Below are 22,280 nucleotides of genomic sequence, written 5' to 3' on the forward strand. Positions count from 1 at the left end.
ATTTTTGCTAGAATCAAAGGAAATCCGCCAAACTGAAGAATTTTGGTTCTCGATTCAAGCGAAAATCCGATTTAATCAAGGAGTTTATTTCCTGTCAAATTGTTTACGAGTGTGGATTCTAGATCCGAGAGACTTTTTTCTCCAGTGTAATGTGATAGCATTTTAATGTTAAACCAATTTTTTGGAGGAATACATACGCCGTAGTTAAAGCCGCTGCCTCATTTTACTTATCTATCTTCTTAATGCCAAATGAGATTCTCATATTTTAAGAATATGTGAAAATTTCTGCTTACAAGGCTCCATAACCCAGTCCTTAAAGTTACTTCCGTTCTGGCTGTTGAATAGTGCGGTGAGGGATTTTTTTAGAGAAACACTATTTGGAATATGTTCCTTTCTTTAGACAAAGAACAAGGCTCAACAGTTCGTTCATTCATTCAATAAGCAAGACGCTGATTGTGAGTAAACAAGAATTTAACTCGTGAATGCTCAAATTGCCCACCTCTTAGATGAAGGCGCTCCCTCTGAGCACGACGCTACTCATTGACTTAATTTTCATCTTTTGGTCAATTTTTTTTTTTTTTTTTTTTTTTTTTGGCCCTTAGGAGATATTTCAAAAAATTGTGTAGAAATATTTCTCGATACTCACCGAATAAAAAAAGTGAAGTTGATTTAACATTCTGGATGTAAAAAAGTGTGCGAGAACTTATAAAATGCTGAGTTACCTGCTACAGTAGTTACTTTAGCAATGCCAAGATGTAATACTAACTGCTGTAGCAGGTAATTCAACATTTTTTAAGCTTTCGCAAACTTTTTTCTCCTCCAGAATGTCAAATCAACTTCACTTTTTTTTCGGTGCACCGAAGAGTAACATTGAGGCATGCCTTTTGAAACGGTTGCAAACTTCAGCTCGAGCAAAAAGAAGAGTTGTTTGCAATAGAAATGGCTCAAAAACCATGATAAACGTATCAAAAAAGCCCGATTGACACTCCCAACTTCACAATTTTCTGCGGCTGTGGGTGAGGCGAGTGCCCACAGAGTGAAAACGCCTTAACTTCTGTGCTTATGCAACACGGACATCCGTAGAGTTCGAATAGTTGTATCCAGGCGCCTTATAAAAATTAGCTTCGTGTTCGTTGTTTTGCTCGTTTCTCTCGCCACTCGACGTAATGCAAGCTTCACCTCTTGCGCCGATGAAGGTAACTATAGCACTGCTTTTTGTCAACATCCTCAATTTCCCAGCAAATTCTTACAATATTTTTGAATGTATTAAATTGAAAATTTCTTAAGAAATATTTTCCAACAAAAATGTATTACAACTTTGCCCTTCTAAAATGTGGGCTGCGGCCGGACGGTCCTGCTCTTCCTGCCCTCAGATGACTTCAAGAAAAAAATCGAAAAATTTCAAAAATTTTCTGCAAGGATAATTTTTTAGCTGTAACACCTGTTTTATAAAATCACATAAATTGTTCGTCCTTAATACCCTTAATTCATTAATTGCACGTATTTCTGCAAAACGGAACTATGTGCATTATGACGTGAGCCCTGTTGCGTATGTATTCTTATGGGTCTCAGGGCTCATGTCTTAATGCACATAGTTCCGTTTAGCAGAATTGCGTCCAATTCAGTAATTGTGCTGCCAGTAATTAAGAGGAAGGAGCACTGAGACAATGCGAATCCATTTCTGATTAGTTCTCATATATTAGGCCTTCGCAATGTCACAAACGGGAATAAAGATTACATTTTTACCGATTGCAAAGATTATGAGCTGGAGTGGACTTCGTACTTAGAGGCAAGGCAAGGAACAAATGGAATGAGAGAGGGAACGGAGACAGGAATTCGGGAGAAGGTTGATGAAAGATTATAAAAAACCTCCGATTTGTGTAATCGTTATTCCCGTTTGTGACAAACATAGGCTGCGTTGTCTCAACTCTCTGTTTAAAGGGACTCTATGTAAGACGACAGAATTTACGCTGGTGGGAGTTGGAAAAATACCCGGATTCAAAGAGGAACATCTTTTCATTTTTCGTCACGCCAGGCCACTGCACGAAAGGGCTCCTTTTTTTATCGCATGGGTCTCCGTTGACGATTTGACAACAGCGGGTGCGAATGGCAGGGTTGCCACAGTCAAGAAAATTCGGGAAAACCAGGAAATGTCAGGGAATTTTAAGAAATCAGGGAAAACCAGGAAATGTCAGGGAAAATCACGAAAATGCCAGGGTAAATTTGTTAAATCACCTTCATTTGCTGTCTAAAATGGGTTCGAGATTTCGAACAACAAATTTTGCCTGAAAACGGTCTTCAATTATGCCTTCTTGACCATCCGTCACATCTTCAATTGTCAGGGGATTCCACCAAAATGTGTCAGGGAAATCAGGGAAATGTCAGGGGATTTCGTTCTCTAAATTCTGTGGCAACGCTGGAAGGGTGACACGCGGCGTCGATGCGTTTCAATCTGGGCTCTCACTTGAGGAGGTTATTGAAGCCCTCCTCCCCCCGGTCCCCCCGGTCAGAGGGTGGGCTGTGGGGGTCGCTTGTTCCGGGGGCCGTTGCAGTGGGCGAGAGCGTGGGGGCCCGGGGGGGGGGGGGGAGAGTCGTTGCTCCATGCACATGCATGAGTCCAAGTCGGAGCCGGCGCACAGTGGATCGAATCAATAGGAGAGATCGGACACAACTTGGAAACTTTAAAACGCTTAAAACTCCGTTTTTACAAAACTTTGAGGATCTGAAAGTGGTTCTATTGGTTTCCTCGTGAAATTTTCTTCTGAAATCACCCCCTTGAAATTTAAAATGTGATGAAATAAACGTCAAAATATGCAGTTTTAGTCTAATATTTCATGTCCGACTTCTCTGATTGACTCGATTCACTGTGCGGCGCCGCACTCGAGGTTGATCGCGAGCTCCTTCGCGGGCTCACGCCTTGCGCGCTCGCCAGGTGCGCGACAGGTGCCCTCGAGAGCACATTATCGAACGCCTAGTTGCCGGACTTACGCTATATCCTCACCTTCCCGCCAAAGTATCACAAGCGCCACGTGACGTTTCAAAATCTCCGCCGCCATTTTATTTCTGTACAAAAAAATTGCTCAACAAGGCAGTCCGAAAATTTCACTGAATTTCCTTTGTGCAGCCGATGAAATTCGGTGAAAACTTCGAACAGATTCAACCAACAATTTCTTCGTAAAAAAATAAAATGGCGGCGGAAACATGGGCGGATCCAGCAATTTGGCAACACAGGATTTCCTACATTTAAACCTACATTTGAGGAAAAAAGCTGAGCTATTAGCCGACTTATAGTGCAATAAGTGCTACTCAGGCCATGCTGCAATAAATAGCAATTATTGCACATTATATTTGTAAAGTCGGCTAATAGCTCAGTTTTTTTTCGCAATATCGGCGCATTTTTTTATCTCATTACTAGTCGGCCGTCCTATGGTGTAGTGGTCCAGCTCATGGAGCAACAGCTCTATGATCGGGAGGTCCCGGGTTCGATTCCCGGCCAGGCGACCCGAGTTTGATGGTCTCAAACACTGGTTGCCTGGGACTGGTTCGGTAGGGACGGAAGGGGGATGGGACTTAAAGCGTAGGATTAGCCCTTGTGGGCTACTTGAAGTAGTGAAAAAAAAAAAAAAATTATGAGCAGCCAAAAACCTAAAAATTTCGTCATTATGACGTGAGCCCTGTTATGCATATATTCTTATGAGTTTCTGGGCTCATGTCTAAATGCACATAAATCCGTCTGGCAGAAATACGTCCAAATAATCCTGAGTAGCCATCAATATGGAGATTTTTAACTGTAAACAGTGTTAAAACCCCCAACTCTCTCACCATACTGACGTAACCATGAAAAAACAACAGCGTTTCAAAACGAGGATGAAGCATCTGAAACTTTTTAACACTCCCGCTTCCCGCCATTAAAAGCGTTAAGCTTGGAGGCTGAAGCCGTTTAGACGTGCCTTTTATTGTCCTTGTCGTCCCTTTCCCGTGGGCGGCTCAAGAATTCCAAGCTCGCGAAATAATCGAGGGGTCCGAAACACAAGACCGAAGGGGTTTACGGGCACCGCGCGAGGAACAGCGCTCATTACCGTCCCGCTTTCGCTGAAATATTCGCTCATGCATTCTTGACGACGTGCTTTACCTCGCTTTCCGATAGAATTCTGCCACGCTCACCGAGAACCCCCTCTCATCCCTTAAATTTTGCCAAATTTCCTCCAGTTGAAGCTATTCATTTTTGACGTATCATCGGATTTTCCCTTCAAAATCCTTACGATACTGAATCAATTTTCCTTAAAAATCCCTTAAATTTTGCCAAATTTCCTCCGGTTGAAGCTATTCATTTTTGACGTATCATCGGATTTTCCCTTCAAAATCCTTACGATACTGAATCAATTTTCCTTAAAAATCCCTTAAATTTTGCCAAATTTCCTCCGGTTGAAGCTATTCATTTTTGACGTATGATCGGATTTTCCCTTCAAAATCCTTACGATACTCATACGATATTTCCTTCAAAATCCTTACGATACTTACAATACTTACTCAATACGATACTTAAAAATCCCTTAAATATTGCCAAATTTCCTCCACTTGAAGCTATTAATTTATGACGTATGATCAGATTTTCCCTTCAAAATCCTTACGATACTGAATAAAACGAACCATCATAAGGTACGAATTGAGGCATTCTGGTACATCCACGGTCAAGCTCCCCATTCACGTGTCTCGTTTGGTGTGTCTAAAAATCTCCGCTCCAATTTCATGCTTCTGACGAAGAACAATTCAATATCATTCCTTCAAGTTTTTTAAAGAATGTTCTTGTATCGAGGAAAAAAAACCCGCCCTCTCATCCGTTAAATTTTGCCAAATTTCCTCCAGTTGAAGCTATTCATTTTTGACGCGTGATTGGATTTTCCCTTCAAAATCCTTACGATACCGAATAAAAGGAACAATTAGGCAAGGTATACGAATGGAGAACTTGCATGCAAATTTGTTATTGCTTCATCTAAAAGTGCATAAAGAGATGATTTCACAGTATTTTTTATAATTTTTTTTTGATATGGGAAATACGATACAAATATATTTAAAAGTGAGAAAACATGTCCGTAAGCGAAGCATATAGGATGAATTTCTGAGGTTAATTTCTCAAAAATTTACCAATATAATCCGCCGCAACGTTAAAAATCCAAAGATCAGAGCATCAAAATGCTGATAAAATCAATGAAACTTAAGAAAACGGACTGAAATTTAAAGAAAAGCAGACTAACAGCGATGGACTTGCCCACTTAAATACACGTAATTTTGAACGATCCGGACAAACAAATTGACGTATTTCTATCAAACGGAACTACGTGCATTATGACGTGAGCCCTGAGACCCATGAGAGTATACTCATAACAGGCATAATGCACATAGTTCCGTTTGATAGAAACACGTCCAAATACTGTGCGAGGTGTGAATGTGAATGGTCGATTATCGGTATTTTCCCATTTCAAGCTATGGTAAATAATCGATTATTAAGGTGTTCGTTGCGAACACCCTGTCCATCGATTCTTTTACATAGGGTCAGATGGCAGATAAATCGATACATCGCAAAGCACGCCACGCCACTGAGCGGAGAGCTCTGCCATGCTGAGGAAGAACGCTGTATGAACATTCGAGAGTTGCCAAATTTAATTCGATAAAATGTCTATTTTCGAGGAAAGTTATGAATATTTCTCCTTGAAATTTTCAGACGTTTTAGATCAAATCACAAAAAAAAAATTATCTGAGAAATTGGTAGACATAGATTCAAAAATTTTCCTGAAAATTAGTGATTTGCCAGGGGAAATTTTGCAACGCCTGACGGCTCATACAGCGTTTTTCCTTAGCACGGCAAAGCTCACTTTTAACGATGCAAGTGCCCGCTTTTATTCTAGGTTACCCTAGCGTTCGTCCAACTGCCTCATGTTTCTGACACGAAAGAGAAGGAGAAGAAGAGTGGAGGAGAGCAAAAGAGAAAGAGAGAGAAGTTAGTGGTTTTTGTAATCCTTTCTTATTTTCCGCGTACACCAACGGCGTAGACGAAGGCGTGAGGGGGGCGGGGGCTTAAGGCCATAAGGGGGTATGGGGGAGAGGAGGGGCAAAAAGGGGGTATTAGGCCGCGCACTCACCCAACTCAGTGAGGATTGTAATTAGGAGTGCAGTTGATTTAATTTTCCGCGCTTTTTGCCTAATTCACCGGAATGCGTTTTGAAATGCTAATCCCCCGCTATCGCTGCCACTTTTCGGGGAATTCGGACGACTCTTCGCCGGCATTCCACGTCTTGACTATTTCGTCCCTTTTTCTCATTTCATTTCTCAGAAATAAATAATACCCATAGCTCTGGAGCACTGCCGTGCTAAGGAAAAACGCCATATGAGCCTTTAGGCGTTGCCAAATTTCCGTCGATAAATCACGAATTTTTGGGGAAATTTATAAATATTTTGATTTTAATTTTTTTGATAATTTTGTTCGCAGTTTTACGTAAAGTTCTTGAAAATCTCTTGGAAAAATATTCCTCAAAAATGAGCATTATATCGAGGGAAATTTGGCAACTCTCGAATGTTCATACGGCGTTTCTCCTTAGCATGGCAGAGCGGCTAAAATGCTTCTTAGGATCGTGTTCATAGTCGTTCATGTTTCTTGTCGTAGCTGTTATTTCAAAGGCAAGTCTCATCGACAAGTTATGGCTGTTATGTTGAAGTCGTGTCTATGCATGCTCTCCATTGAGCCACTAGAGAGGGTTCAAAAACCAAGCGCCGGTACACACGAGATGTGTCTAGAATTTTGCAAAGAAACCTAGATCCTTTTCCCCGACAAGTTGAACTAAAAGCTGCGTAAAATTTGGTGAGGTGACTTATCATAAAACTTTTCAGTTCTTATCCTTACTAATGTGGTCTGTTGCAGGGCCCACCTTGTTCATTAATCGGTTCTTTCCTAGAGAATTTATGGAGTCACTTTGCAACACTGAAGAAGAACTACATTTTTCCCCCTGGGAAACAAACGAACTCGGCAACATGTAAAAGGTCGATTTCACTCAATTGAATGCATCTCACTCACCTCTCTTATAAAAGTGAGTTAAATACAAAGCCAAGAGGGTTTGAGTGCACTTCAGACGTTCGTAATTTCCTGAATGCATCCATTACAAGGCGAAAGCGCGTTTTAAACAAAGTATCGAGTATCGCAGAAAGTATGTAGTATTTAGGTACATTTCTTGGTAATGAACAGTTAGAATAGGTTCGAATTCAAGAATTTTACTGATCACTCCATCATCCGGATTTTTCAAACATGCAGATGGAGTCAACGGAATGCGTCTGCTTAAACGCAGGGGACAACAGCGCAAATTTTGCTGCAATATTTCCTTTCATGTTTCCTTTCAATGTTAAAGCTAGGCTAAAGAAAATTAAAAAGATGCGTACATTCCTCCATTGAAGTATAATCAAAAATTTCCGACCGTGTAACAATTTTTCATAAAAAAGTATGATGATTTCAACTACTTGTGCATATTCTGACTACTTTTGGCGCTAGTCAGACGTGGAATCACCAGTCCGAGGTGCGGTTGATTCAGCTACATTTTTTGCTGACTCGGCTATCCGCTGGATGTTGTAATCACCTTTTTGACTGGCCAGAAAATCGGCTAATAATATTATTGAACTTACCATACTTTTTTATGACCAAAATATATCCTTGAGATTAAATATCCGTGAATATTTTCGAACAGTGAAAAAATTATCAAACAATTCCAAAAAAAACAACAACTGGCTTTTAACTTGTTTTCAGTCAAAAAATAAAATTTGAACGGAGTCTTGGAGCTTTGAGTTAGAGATGGTCATTTACCAACACGAGCTATCGATTTTTGAACAAATATTGAGCGACTAATCGAATGAAATTTTGTAAGAAAGCTCATACACAAGCATAATAAAGTCTGCTATGCCTGATTTCATGAATTTCCACTTGCAATTTCTCTTTTATCTCTTAGTGATAATGAGATCTGTTTAAATTCATAGATTTAACTCCCAAACCATGTACTGCTGAGTGCAATCGGAATTTGCAAACCATTGTAATCTAGCTGTCTTATAAGACCCCAACAATGAGTGTGACAAGAGGTATTGAAAAAACTTGGTCGTTAGCTCTTTTCATAAATAAATTAGCATGTCCCTTAGCATCAATGATTAATTAAAAAGTCCGTGTTTTGCTATGTAAATAATGAAATGAATTTTTGTTTTTGTGTGTTTCAGTTCAACGGAAATGCAAAATGAACTCAATATCTAGCGATTGCACGGTGAGTCTCAGGGTTACCTTTTCATGCATGACTCACATGCGCATGTTGACAATGAAAGAACTCGTAGTGCGGTTTGCAACGTTGCGGATCTCCTTCATTTCATTACTTTCACGTATTCAGAAAACTACTTTTAAATCAGACCTTGAAAGTTTCCGCTTGATTTTTTTTTTTTATCCACGCATATTAAGATCATTCTATAAAAGCCATGATGTTGGTTCCCACCGGGGCCGGATTAAGGGGGTGGCCACATGGGCCGCGGCCCATGGCGGCAAATCTAAGGGGCGGCAAAAATTTGCAATTTTTTAAAGTGTAGGTATAAAAAACAATCGGATTTATAAAAACAAAACTACAAACGAGAAAAGGCGACAAAATCTCTTATTTCCTGAGAGTATAGTAATTTCTAATTTTGTCGTCTCTTAGTGATACAAGAGACAGCACCCTCAATTAGTCGATTTACGAGAGAAACCAAACACGCAAGTTGGCCTAGAACCCAACTAGAGACTTAGAGAGAAATGATAACGAGGACTTGAGATGAAAAGGAGACGCGCCCTAGGCGCGGCGATCGGCATGTAACACATATTAGCGCCTACAAGACTACCCGAATACTTCATGCATTGCATCAAACACAGTGCGGTCATTGCGGTCAGCGTGAAACGGATAGCGCCCACAAAAATGCATGACTACTTCACGCATTGCGCCAAACACAGTGCGGTCAGCGTGAAACGCATAGCGCCTACAAGACTGCGTGAATACTTCACGCATTGCGTCCAACACGGTGCGGTCTACGCGGCGCGGCGGCGGAAGTTAAAATCATTAAACCACATTTATGTTTGTTCTTTCATAATTTTTTTGTTAATTTCTTATGAATGGAAGGCCTTGTCCACACAGAGATAGGTTTATGGAACTTAACTTTCGCGCTAAGTTTCGTGAACTTTTGCTAGTAGTGTTGACAGGGCTTTCCCAAAAGATGTGTTCAGCACGAGCAAATGCGTCTTATGCACCCCATTTCCGCTGGCACGTTCATTTGATGGTTTTAATCGAGTTTCAAAACGAATGAGAAGGGGGCGGCAAAATATAGGCGGCCCATGGGCGGCTAGTAGGTGAATCCGGCGCTGGTTCCCACCTCTGAAAAAAACAAGATAGAAATGCGTGGATTATGAAACACAGGAAACGATGTACGCATTCCTCCAATTTCACCATTGAAATATTTTTCATGTAACTATGATGTACATGACCAGGAGGCACGCCCCCTGACCGCTTCGAGGTGCAGCCTCCAAAGCGCTTCGCGCCTTAGGCGTTATACGTCTCACGTTACTCTTGTGATTTCATAGAGTATAATTTAGAAATAGATAAGCAAGACACGGTGGAATTTTTATTTTAAACTAAGACTAAAAATAAACCCGAAGAGGCTTTCTCCCGTCAGAAGTAACGCGAGAAAGTTTTCAGGTACCTCCATGAAAGTCAACCTTCCGACAGAACAGCATCTCATCATTCCGTCATCATTCGCCCCGGCGCACCCCTCTCCTATCTCTCCTCTTCTAAGCCTCCCTCCTCATTCAACCCCGCGAGACCACCCTTCTGCCATGCTAAGGAAGAACACCGTGTGAGTCTTCAGACGTTGCCAAGTTTCCTTCGATAAAAACGAATTTCCCGGAAAAATTGCAAATATTATTTTCCAAAATTTTTAGAAAATTTTGTACGCAATTTAATCTAAAATGTCTGAAAATTTCAAGGAAAAATGTGCACGGATGTTATAAAAAATACAGGATCTATCCAGAGAAATTTAGCAACTCTTGAATGTTCATACGGCATTCTTCCTTAGCACGACAGACTTCGTCTCATCTAGAGTCCCTTTATACTGAGAGTCAAGACAATTTGAATCCATTTCTGATTGGTTCCCGTATTTTAGGCCCCCACAGCGTCACAAACGGGAATAAAGATTACATTTTTACCGATTGCAAAGATTATGATCTGGAATGAACCAGGGAATTACGGGTTCGGCAAGGAACAAACGGAATGAAAGGAGGAACCAGGAGGAACGGAGAAAGGAATTTGAGAATGGGCCGATCAAAGATTACGAAAAACGTTCAATTTCTGTAATCTTTATTCCCGTTTGTGACATCCATGAGCCGAATCGTCTTGACTCTCAGTATAAAGGGACTCTATAGTCTCATCTCGCGACATTAGCCCCGAGTCATCAGCCGGGAGTTGGCAACATTGCTTTCTCTTCATTTAAACCCATGGAAATGAATCGATCCTCGCGGGGGTCAGATGCTCCGATTAGAATCGATTGTTTGACACAGGTTTAAACGTGGAGAAAACAATGTTACCAACTTGCTGGATCCGCCTCTGTCGCTGGTTCGAGCGTGCGCTCTTGGAGAAATTAACTGAATGATAAACCGGAAGTCGATAACACTAATGAGATTTGGGTGCTCCGTGGTAGCCAACATGTTTCCGTTAATTTCTTTTTCGAGTTTGTTCGGTTGGTGGAAGTGGATTCCGTGTCACGTGACCCGCGAACATGACGCGGAAAAGCTGATGCACGTCAACTATCATCGCATTTTTCTCCCATTTTTTTCCCTCATCGCGTCACTCTTAGTTTGTTCATCATCTTTAGAAAGTAGTTTTGGTCGATTTTGTCAGGAAAAAATCAAACAGATGGAAAGGTAACTTTTAAGGTAATTCGACGGACGTCATTTTTTGTGTCAGAGCGACGTGCGATATATCGAATCGATTCGTTCCATAATTTCTGCTACTTGTCATTTTTCTCGACTTTTGAGATAGCACTTCTGTTGTCATGAGACTAAAGAATTAATGTACCAAATTTGACAAAGAAATTCAACGTAATGACGGCAGAGTTTTTTAAGAGGAAAAATATAGCATTCGATACTGATATCGAAACTGCTCTTGAATGCTATATATTTTTCCTCTTCCCTGCCGTTATTACGATGAATTTTTTTGTCAAATTTGGTACATTAATTCTTTAGTCTCATGACAACAGTAGTGCGATCTCAAAATTTGAGACAAATGATGAGTACCTAGCTGAGAAATGGAGCCAACTGATGCGATACATCGCATGTCCTTCTGACACAAAATATGGCGTCCATCGAATCACCTTAAAACATTTCACGAGAGCAACGTCATGTTATCAGTTTGTGCTTGAGTGCTGCGAAAGAGACTTGCGACTCATGCTGGAAATTAATTCAACCGTGATACTATTTGTGAATCACTGTTGCGCGTGTTGCCTACACAATGAATGACGGGCGTTTTATGAGTTCCAAGTTTAAAGGATCATCTGTTCTTGTAATGTTTCGTTGTATCAGCAAATCAATCAGTATTCAATTTAATTCCTTGAAAACTTCCTTGACTTTTCTACTCTTCCAGCAGAATATTCTGTAAAAATTTCGTGGCTTGCTTTTCTTCGAAAAAATCCAGTCGCAGCGGAAACCTTGAAATTTGAATCACCGCAATGGAGGAACGTGGTCTCGTTTTTTGGTCATGGAAGTGCTTTCTGTGTCTCTCGTGTGCAACACACCCAATACTGCCGTGCTAGGGAAGAACGCCGTATGAACATTCAAGAGTTGCCATATTTCCATTGATAAAACATGTATTTTTTGACGACATCCATGCACATTTTTCTATGAAATTTTCAGATATTTTGGATCAAAGTGCGTACAAAATTGTCTGACAATTTTGAGAAAAAGTATTCAAAATTTCCCTAGTAAACGAAAAAAAAAAAAAACACTACGAAGTAGCCCGAACTGTAAGTAACAAGGTGGAGAAATGGTGCTGGGTCCAAACCATTTCTCTCCCCCATCAGTTTCGTACTGGTGCGCATTAGTGTTCAAAAAATTCATTTTTGACTCTAATTTTAATTTCTGGAATTTCTTGGCTTTGTTTCCCCGCGAAATGGTGTGGACCCAGCATCATGTCCTCACGTTGTCCCTAGTAAATTAGGTACGAATTGAAGGAAACTTGGCAACGTTTGAAGGCTCATACGGCGTTCTTCCTCAGCACGGCAGGATACGAGTCTTCATTTCAGTGATGATTTATAAAGATGCTGAGCCGGCAACGCCGCACTACAGGGCTTAACGAGAAAATCGAGCGGGCAAAGACTGGATGGCTAATTATCCCTGCGAGTAAACCCCGTCACCCCATTGCCGGAAAGCCCTGTCCCGACGCCGTCAAATCCCTGTCCAATCCCGAATTGAACGCACCATTTGGCGTTGGCGACCCATCCCGCTCTCCGGACGTGATCGCGAAAATAATGCACTGCCAATGCGATCATTCGCTGTCGCTCGCCGAATGGCGCCCCATTTGACCGGAACGTTTCCTCGCAGATCGGAGCGGGGCAGCGGGGCATCACTGTGACATTGTTAAATTAATTGAAGCGTTTCTTTTGAAAAGGCGCCAAGTCGGATTTTTTCCCAAATGGGAGTGCTGCACGCAAGAGATACAGCCGCGTGAAAAGGGTAGAATGGCACGTCTGAAATTCATTCCGCAGTGCGAAGTTTGCGTAGTTAGGAAAACACTGATTAAAAAAGGATTGGTAGAATTTACCATTCCTTTACGCTGTATTTCACACAGCGTCAATTCAGAGTCAATTCTGCCAGAAGAAAGACAGTATGTTGGAGTTTTTTGCCAACGTGCGTTAAAAATTCAGCACAAAGCTAAAGAAAGTTTTCAGTTTGTGCCAGAAGAAAGGTAAACGTTACTATATACTGGTACAGATAACCATTCCTCTGGGCAGAATAGAATTTGAATTCACTCTGTGTGAAAATCAGCGTAGAGGAATGGTAAAATCTATCATTTTTTTCAGTGGAAGCTGTCCATCGCTGCTGGTGCGAACACAACAAGATTCTGAAGAGTGGAATGACATATTTAGAATAGATTATTCCGACATACCTTCACCTAATGCTTCTCATGTCAAAGTACGGAGAACGATAACTGTTTTCCTACAGTTTACTTTTTTTTAGCGGTAATGTAGTTTTCTGAAGATCAATAATTGAAATTTGAAATATATTTAAATTTGTGAGTTCTTTCATCTCAACAGTGCCTCAATTTGGCGAATCCAGCGATTTGGCAACACCGGATTTCCTCCATTTAAACCTACGCTAAATAATCGATTCTTGTCGGATCACCTGGCCCCTCCAAGAATCGATAAATTTCCATAGGTTTAAATGGAGAAAAGGCAATGTTGCCAATTTGCTGGATCCGCCAACGGAGCCGACTCCCCTAACCCTTAGACACCCTGTAGTTCCCCCTAGTAGACACCCGTAGACACCCTAGTAGATTAAAACAGGACTGTAACTTCTTGACAATGTTTCTTCGTTTTACGAACATGTTTTCATCGTCAAGCTAAAAAACTTCGGAAAAGTCCTGGGAAATTGGGCAGCGTGGATGATGAAGAAGCGTGTTTTTGTTGAGGTTCGGCGTCAAAACAAATCCAGACCCGGCGAGTGGAAAGTAAACATTGTTGAGGGACGTGGTCTGCCAACCAATATCCTCGCATTCGAAATCCAACACGAATCCACTCGGAAACGTTGATTTTCCACGCGTTTCCGGTACATCAGTTCCCGGTCTCGTTCGCATCGTTCCCGGAAACTCCGAGAGCTCCAGGGAATTCCGTTAAAAGTTTCACTGGAACCGGGTTCAACGTAAATTTAGGAGAGCACTGAACATCGCTGTGAAAATATCTTAGGGGGGATTTTATTGAATCAAAACCCAGATAAGACATAATATTTTTACAATATTGGGCAAATATTGTCAGTATTGTCGCAATATTTACACAGTACTGACAATATTTTGATAATATTTCAATCGAAATTATTTTTTTAAAAAATATTTAAAGAATCTTTATTTAGTATTTTTAAAAATATTAAGTTTACCCAAAATATTATGAAAATATTTTCACAGTATTGACACAGTATTTCACAGTATTTTAAAGTATTGGCACAGTATTTATGCCAAAAGGAAATATGGTGTACACTTTTAACATTCGCTCAATATTTCACCAATAATGGCCCAATGTTTGCATAAATATCAAGACAAAATTGTCTAAATATTGGCTAAATATTTCTGTCTTATCTGGGAAGTGAACTTGCAAAATATTCGTGGCAGTGGTGTGGCCTGCTTTGCAATATTTCGATTGATCTGCCATTTAAACCTATGGGACAGTATCGATAAACAGGGTGTTCGCAGCGAACACCTTATTAGTCGATCCTTTGCCACAGCCTCAAATGGAAAGATATGATCGATAATCGATTATTCACACCTCGCCACTGATCTGTAGGATTTTTCTGAATACAACTTTGTTTTTTTCAATTTTGAAAAAAAAAGAAAAAAAAATGTAGGGATTACAAATACACGGAGATACTTAAACCCTCTATCGTAAAATGTTATACTTTTTCGTAGCAACAGATTTTTGAGTTCTTTTCTTTAAAAAAAATTTAAAAAAATTTTAAAAAAAATAAAAAAATAGATGAAAAAATAAATAAATAAATTCTCTTTGGCATGATATTACAAATTCTTATCTATGTTTTCTGTTTTGAAAAAATTATTACCAAAATTTTGACATTTTGAGTAAAACATTAGTACGGACTCTTTGTTTGTACGAAGCTACAACATAAATTTGTGTCCTCCATAATCCGACCTTCGATATGAATTCATGACATATATCGTTTCACCGGATAAGAAGAACATAAATTCATATTACCGTTTATTTCCCGCCTAAAATTAAAAAAATGAAAGTAACGATCCTCACATAAAGACACTGTTAGAAATATTGAAGTGAAACGCAAAGCTGGGAGTAATTGATAAATGTAATTAACGCATTGACATTCAACTGCGCTGTGACGCGGGACTCTCTGTAGTTTTTCTTCAGACGTACAATTATTTGAAAATGAGCATTAAAAAATAAAAGAAGACACTATAACCAAGTTCTTTTAACAGAGAACGAGGGAACAAAAGAAAGGGGGAGAAGGAAGACAAGCCACAACCTAACAGTCATACTAAAATTAGCTTCGCTATATCTTCTGCTATGTATTATTGAAACTAACGGCGTCTGAATACAACTATTCGTACTCAAGGGATGTCCGTATTGCATATGTAAATAATTGAAGGCGTTTTTCCATCGCTCATCCATGCGCAAAGCGTGGCTATGTTGTCTGACGCTTTAGGTCACTGATAATATATCACAGTAAAAGCTCGCTAAGTCGAACTACGAGACGGAAATGCCGCTTGAGTCGGATTTTGTTCCGGTCCCTAGACACATTCATAAGTTAAGTGGAGAATCGGTCAAGACGAAATGCCGCTCAAGTCGAATTTTTTTTCGGTCCCCACACCATTCGACTCTCCGAACTTTCACTGTATCCGAGTCACCAGACGACAGAAAAGCAAAGAGATCCTCCGCACTAAGAGAAGAACGCCGTATTAGCATTCTAGCATGGTCAAATAGGTATCATTGAATAAAATGTTTAGTTTTGTGAAAAGTTATGAGCATTACTTTTTAAAATTTTCGTTAACATTAGAGTACATCTGAACAATACTTTCTGTAAAATGAAATAGAAAAAAATGTGAAAAAGGCATTTATTAGAAAAAATGTGAAAAAGACATTTATTAGAAATAATTATTTTTGGGAAAAGATATTTAATATTTCTAAAATTACTTCCTAATTTCTCTCAAAAAAAAAATATTGACAACCTAGCGACATAACGTAGCCACAAATTAATACAATTGTGAAGAGTACTTAAATCAACTAGGCTCCCAAGTTCACGATGTTTCCATTTTCGCTTTATTCAGTCGAGAGGCCAGAGTTTCATTTTTAAAATTAAAACTTGACTTGAAATTCAAAGAAATGTTAAAGTGCGCAAAGATAAACCATATCATTAAAATGTGAAGATGGAGCAAAAGGGATAAAAATTTAGCATTTATGAGACGTAAAATTCAGGTGATACAATATTTAGGTTATTCAAAAAAGCACTTTGGACCGTCGAGTACGTTGCCAAGTTGAGGCAAATAATTTTAATCCTTTGAAATGATATATTTCCAATGTAGTTATATTGAATTTTACGTGGGGTACTTTGAATCTTGTTTTCCAAAATGTTATACCAATGTTTCTTCAAATCTCCTTTAATTACGCTGTAAACACCTATGAGGTCTCCTCTACAAACAAACTGTGTGAAGAAGAACTATGCATTCAGCCCTCAAGATCATTTATTTTCAAAATCGGCAGGGAATTCAAATAAATGTACTATCCCTTTTTCCCACATGAGAACGAGTCAATTGGAAGTATTTCTGCCAAACGGAGCTATGTGCATTGAGACAAGAGCCGTGAAACCCATAAGAATATATGCATAACAGGGCTCACGTCATAATGTACAAGTCGCAGGCAAATGGTAAAATCAGGCATTTTGTAAAATGCCTAGGCAAATAGTCAAATATTCTAACTGAGATTGAAATTCTGATTCTTTTCCTCATTTTAGACAAAATAATTAATTTCTCCTGTAAGAAAAACATTTTAGTAATTTGCATCACACAAAAGTATTTTAAACGATTTTCAGCTCCTAAACAGCACTTTGTCTCGAAATTTTCAGCATGTCATAAAATATAGAATTTTTAGAATTTCAACATTTAAAAATATGAGAGGAAATTGAAGAGAATGAGACAAAAAGAGTTCGCAGGTTTGATGAGTTATTTTACCAAAAATTTTGAAAACTCGTGAGCTTTTGCCATAATTCACAAAAATTTTGTAGACCGTCAAAATTTAACTATCTGCCTAGGCATTTGACAAAATGTCTGATTTCACTATTTGCCTGCGACATACGTAAGTTCCGTTTAGCCGAAATATGTCCAACTGTTGGAACGTGTATTCGCCTTTACCCTCGTTTCGATGCACAACTGATTAAGTCTACTATAACACAGGACTTTTATATGAAAAGAGCCAATTAAGAAGCGACTACATCCACGAAACTTGTGGTTTCGCCCAGTCTGGCGACGCAGCTCTCGGTTCTTTGCGCAGAGAACCGCGAGATTATCATGCAAATACCCGCCTCCGTGAGATTTACATAACCTCGTTTCATCTTTTCACGAGAAGATGGGAACATGAGCGTATCTCTATCAGATGCCGCGCTGCACAGTTGAGCGAACATTAGGGAGAGACCGGACAAGGAATGTTTGACTCAAACCGCGAATTTTAATGTTTATTTTGTCGCAGTTTTAATTCTAAGGGGTGTTTCCTCAATGAGTTTTTTTCGCATGCAGGAGGTTAAAATAGAACTACCTTCAAACTCCCATGTTTACAAAAATCAATGTATGATTTTCCTCCTTTTCTCTCTCTTTTATTTAAGTATTTACATCATGTCTGACATTCATTGACTTGTACCACTGTGCGGCGCGCGCAGGGATGGCAAGAATCTCACCGAGGGGCTGTTTTCCGCGCACCCCCGAGACCCCTTCGTGTCGGCATAAGTTTCCTGTCTATTCTGCCGTGCTAAGGAAGAACGCCGTATGAACATTCGGGAGATGCCAAATTTCCCCGAATAAAATGTTCATTTTTGAGGAAAGTTATGAATATTTTTCCATGAAATTTTCAGGAACATTAGGTGAGATTGCGAACAAAATTATGTGAAAAACCGGAAAGAATGTATTCATAAGTTTACCAGGAAATTCGTGTTTTATCAAAGGAAATTTAGCAACGCTTGAGGGTTCATACGGCGTTTTTCCTTAGCATGGCAGTATTTTAAATCATTTCCGCGGTTCCCAACCGAACAGGTGTGGAGAAATCTCGCTTTCAAGCCTCGAGGATACAGTGTGACGCAGCAGGGAGAAATGTGCATTGGGGTGGAAACTCAAAGTGTTCAGCACAGAGAATCGGTTGGGTGTAGAAAATATCGATTTTCAGTTTTCGATTCTCAACGCCTTCTAATACCCTGGAGGATGTTAAGTCAAAGGTTCAAACCAAAGTGTGCATTATTAAATTTGTTATACACGTTTGAAGCCAAGTTTAAAAGAACCGCAGATAGTCTGGAGTTTTTTTTTTTTTTTGGGGGGGGGGGGGGGAGAAAATGAGTTAGGTGTAGTTTCGAATTCAATTAGACGTCATTTTTTTCCGACCATTCAACGTTGACAGAAGCTATTTGGAACATTAAATTTGTCTTCGAACTTTGTCCTTGACATTGGGTCTTACGATGGAGTGAAACTTCAATCTTCTTTTTCTAGGCTCCAATTTGATACAAATGGGTTTGTTTCTTTGAAAGTCGGCCGAATACAGTTTTTCCAGCAAATATAGAAAAGAATAACCAATTGGAGTAGAGAGTATCAGGGCCAAATTTAGGGGGTGGCCACATGGGCCCTGGCCCATGGCGGCAAATTTAGGGGGCGGCGACAAATTTTGCAATTTTTTTAAATTTAGGTATAAAAGAAATCGGATTCAGAAAAAAAAATTGCAAACGAGAAAAGGCGACAAAATCTTTCATTTCCTGAGAGTGTAGTTATTTCTAATTTGTGCCGTCTTTCGGTGATAAAAGAGGCAGCACCTTTAATTAGTCGAGTTAAGAGAGAAACCAAACACCCAATTTGGCCTGGAGCGGCGCGCCGCAGAGAGCAATGATGACGAAGACTTGAGATGAAAAGGTGAAGCCCTCGGCGCGGCGATCGGCGAGTGACACATATTAGCGCCTACAAAACTGCATGAATACTTCACGCATTGCGCCAAATACAGTGCGGTCAGCGTCGCGCGGCGGCGCGGCGGCGGAAGTTAAAATTATTAAACCACATTCATGTTTGTTCTTTCATAATTTTTTCGCTCAATACTTAGAAATTGAAGGCCTTGTCCACACAGAGATAAGTTTACGGAACTTAACTTTTGCGCAAAGTTCCGTGAACTTTAGCTAGTAGTGTTGACAGGGCTTTTGCAAAAAATGTGACCAACACGAGTAAAGGCGTCTTTTGCACCCCTCTCCCTCCGGCACGTTCTCTCGATGGTTTTTATTGAAGTTTCAGAACGAATGAGAGAGGGGCGGCAAAATACAGGCGGCTCTTGGGCGCAGGCAGGTAAATTCGGCCCTGAAGAGTCTGGTCAGTTTTTGAGATGCCAAAATTTGCATTATTATCGATGGTGCTTTAGGCGTTGAAAAGTGAATTACTCCTAGGGTTGAAAACTACGCCTGCAAACTTTACTTATTTAACAGCAGTGCAATCAGATTCCCTGTTTTTCGCGTCTCAACTTTTAAATTGAAACCAAAAAGGGTTATTTTCTGGAATTTCCGAGTATTTTGTGTTTCAAATGATGCAAAATTAATCTATTGGAGTCTTGGTGTAGTAATATCGTTTTCTCTGCTTACTGCAGTCGGCCCTGCTGTATAAATTAGACCGAGTGTGACGGAATATATTCCGAAAAATTGGTTCTAACCAATTTTGTGGTTCAACTCTGGCAGATTTCCGTCGTCCCTCTAAACTTTTAGGAGCCACCTTGGTAGGAAAGCCAAATTTTCTGGAGTCATCTAAAACGTTTTAGGAGCCAAATTAACTTTTTGCTTTAACCCCTGCTTTGCGATTGCAAATTTGAACAAAATTATGGTGTGCGTCAATGGTCCCAGGCGCCACGATGGTGTAGCTTTGCAAATTTTAAACGACAAAGCCCAAAAATTAGGCACATTTGAAGCATGGTTCCCCGGAGAGGGCAGGACACAGATCTCCGAAATGGCATATAGGGGAATGCATGATGAAGAAAATTATCCAAGCATTCTTAATCAAAATATGACATAAATACGACCTTAAAACCGTATGAAATCGTATTGTCAAAATTTTCTAGAGCCGTATAATACGTTCAATTTTAAGTTGAAAAAATAAAATATGAGAGGAACGCGAGTAATTTTCGCATGGGGCGGATCCAGACATGTCTAAGGAGGGGAACGCAAGGAGGGTCCCGGAGGCTTCCCTAGAAAATTTTCAAAATTTTAAAGCATCTAATATGTAGTTGGAGTCAACTTTGTCATGAATAAGTATCTTATACAAGCGTTCTTCCCTCTCTGCTATGCTAAGGAAGAACGCCGTATGAGCCTTCAGGCGTCGCCTAATTTCCTTTAATAAATCATGAATTTTCAGGAAAATTTGTGAACGTTTTTCCTCCAAATTTTCAGATAATTTTGTTCGCAATTTTACCTAAAGTTTCTAAAAATTCCAGGGAAAAATATCCACAGCTTTCCCCAAAAACTAACATTTTATCGAAGGAAATTAGGCGACTCTCGAGTGTTCATACGGCGTTTTTCCTTAGCACCGCAGTTCTCCTCTCATCCGTTTCTTCCTTTTATTATTTCTTTATTTTTCTTACTACTCTTTTCAGGCTAACGGGGAGGGAGGGGGGCCTCACGCCCCCCACGAACATCCCCTCCTGGTCCGCTTATGAACTTTCGTCGTAGAGCCTGTTTCTAGTAAAATTGGTCCGGTCTTTGGGCGCATTTGAATTACAAATGGACGTATTTCTATCAAACGGAACTATGTTCATTATGACGTGAGCCCTGTTATGCGTGTATTCTAATGGGTCTCGGGGCTCATGTCATGATGCACATAGTTCCGTTTGATAGAAATACGTCCAAAGTCCTCTCCGGGATGAGGGAAATCCCCAATATTTGACGATGTTGCAGCCTCAGAGCGGCAGAGGGGGCAGTTTCAAAAGACGCGACATTGACTCGGGAGCCAATCTAACTTTCCGGCGAAACGCAAGAAGGAGACGATAACTTTTCAAAGAGTCCTGCCTCGGAAGTTTTCTCCGGGTATTAATGGACGAGTTTATTTGATCCCTATATTTAAGACCTAGAAATTCTGAAAGAAGATTAAAGAGACCCCGACCACTTACGCCAACTTCTCAAAGGGGATACTTTTGTATACTGACCGACTTCCGTAATTATATCAATTTGCTCGCAGCAGTTTTGAGCTGTGCATTTTTCGAGACGTTATATGGTGTGCTCATAACTTAAAAGCCCCTAGTGCCTCAATTATAATAAATAGAATGTTTGTGTCTCCGAGACTAGAAGGTTTAAAGGAGGGAGAAAATATTTTTATGCGGGACTTTAAGATCCATAAAAATAATTGCATGTGAGTATAGCACATAAATGTTGTACTTTGGGATGAAAAATTGAGAACTTCACTTTAAAAAATTGAACCCATGATACATTGGCGTAACTGAGAGAAATGTGTCTCTCCGCTACGACGGCTCAGAATCTCCGACTGTGTTTTATTATTTTTTAAGTAATAAAAGACAATATTTTAACACAGCACTGCTTCTAATGTATGCAAAATTCGTGATATACAAGATGGACTTATGTATAATTATGTGGACTTCTTATTTTATTTATAATCAGGATTTAAACTTTAAATATTAACATGTAGATCTTAACGAGAATTTATTCCATAACTATGTATAAAAATAAGGTTTGGAAAGGGCAACTCATGGGGTCCTTAAAGTTTTTCCTAATGATGCTAACCTCAAAATGACTAGCTTTGACTACCCGTATTTAATTAAGTGCATGACTGGCCATATTTGGATGGCATTTAGCAAAAAGGAACCAGCGTGATTACAGTGTTTTCAAAATCTTGCAACTTTTCTCTTTCTTTTGAAAATACTAAATATATGTACGGTAATAAAATTTTACAAAATAATTACTCGTTATAAAAAACAATTTTTCAGTGGAATGCAAAAACTATTTGCTATTTTGGGAGAATTGTTTAGAAAATTATGAAGAAGCAACATTTCAATAACATTGTAATCGCGCTGGTTCCTTTTTGCTGAATACGATTCCATTTATTCTGGAGAACTATGCGAAGAAATTGATTTTTCAAGTCACTTTATTGTAGATGAACAAAGGAGATGTATGTATGTATGAGACGCTTTTACGAAGCGACTAGGCGCTCTGACGACGCCTCGACTCTCCACAGGAATGCTGTCATGGTAGAGATCCTCGGCGAAGCTAGGCATCTCTTCATCTCGTC

General features: G+C 39.8%; 1 protein-coding gene across 3 annotated transcripts in view; it reads left to right on the top strand.

Annotated features, from left to right (window-relative positions):
• The window catches only part of LOC140225501 (uncharacterized), a 129,432-nt gene that overhangs the window by 73,198 nt on the left and 33,954 nt on the right, over positions 1-22,280 (top strand). For all 3 annotated transcript variants that reach the window (XM_072304626.1, XM_072304625.1, XM_072304627.1), the window contains one exon: positions 8,248-8,291. The gene's annotated coding sequence lies outside the window, so the exon portion shown is untranslated. The remainder of the gene's footprint in view (positions 1-8,247; positions 8,292-22,280) is intronic.

The sequence above is a fragment of the Bemisia tabaci genome, chromosome 9 (assembly GCF_918797505.1).
Source record: "Bemisia tabaci chromosome 9, PGI_BMITA_v3".
Lineage (NCBI taxonomy): Eukaryota > Metazoa > Arthropoda > Insecta > Hemiptera > Aleyrodidae > Bemisia > Bemisia tabaci.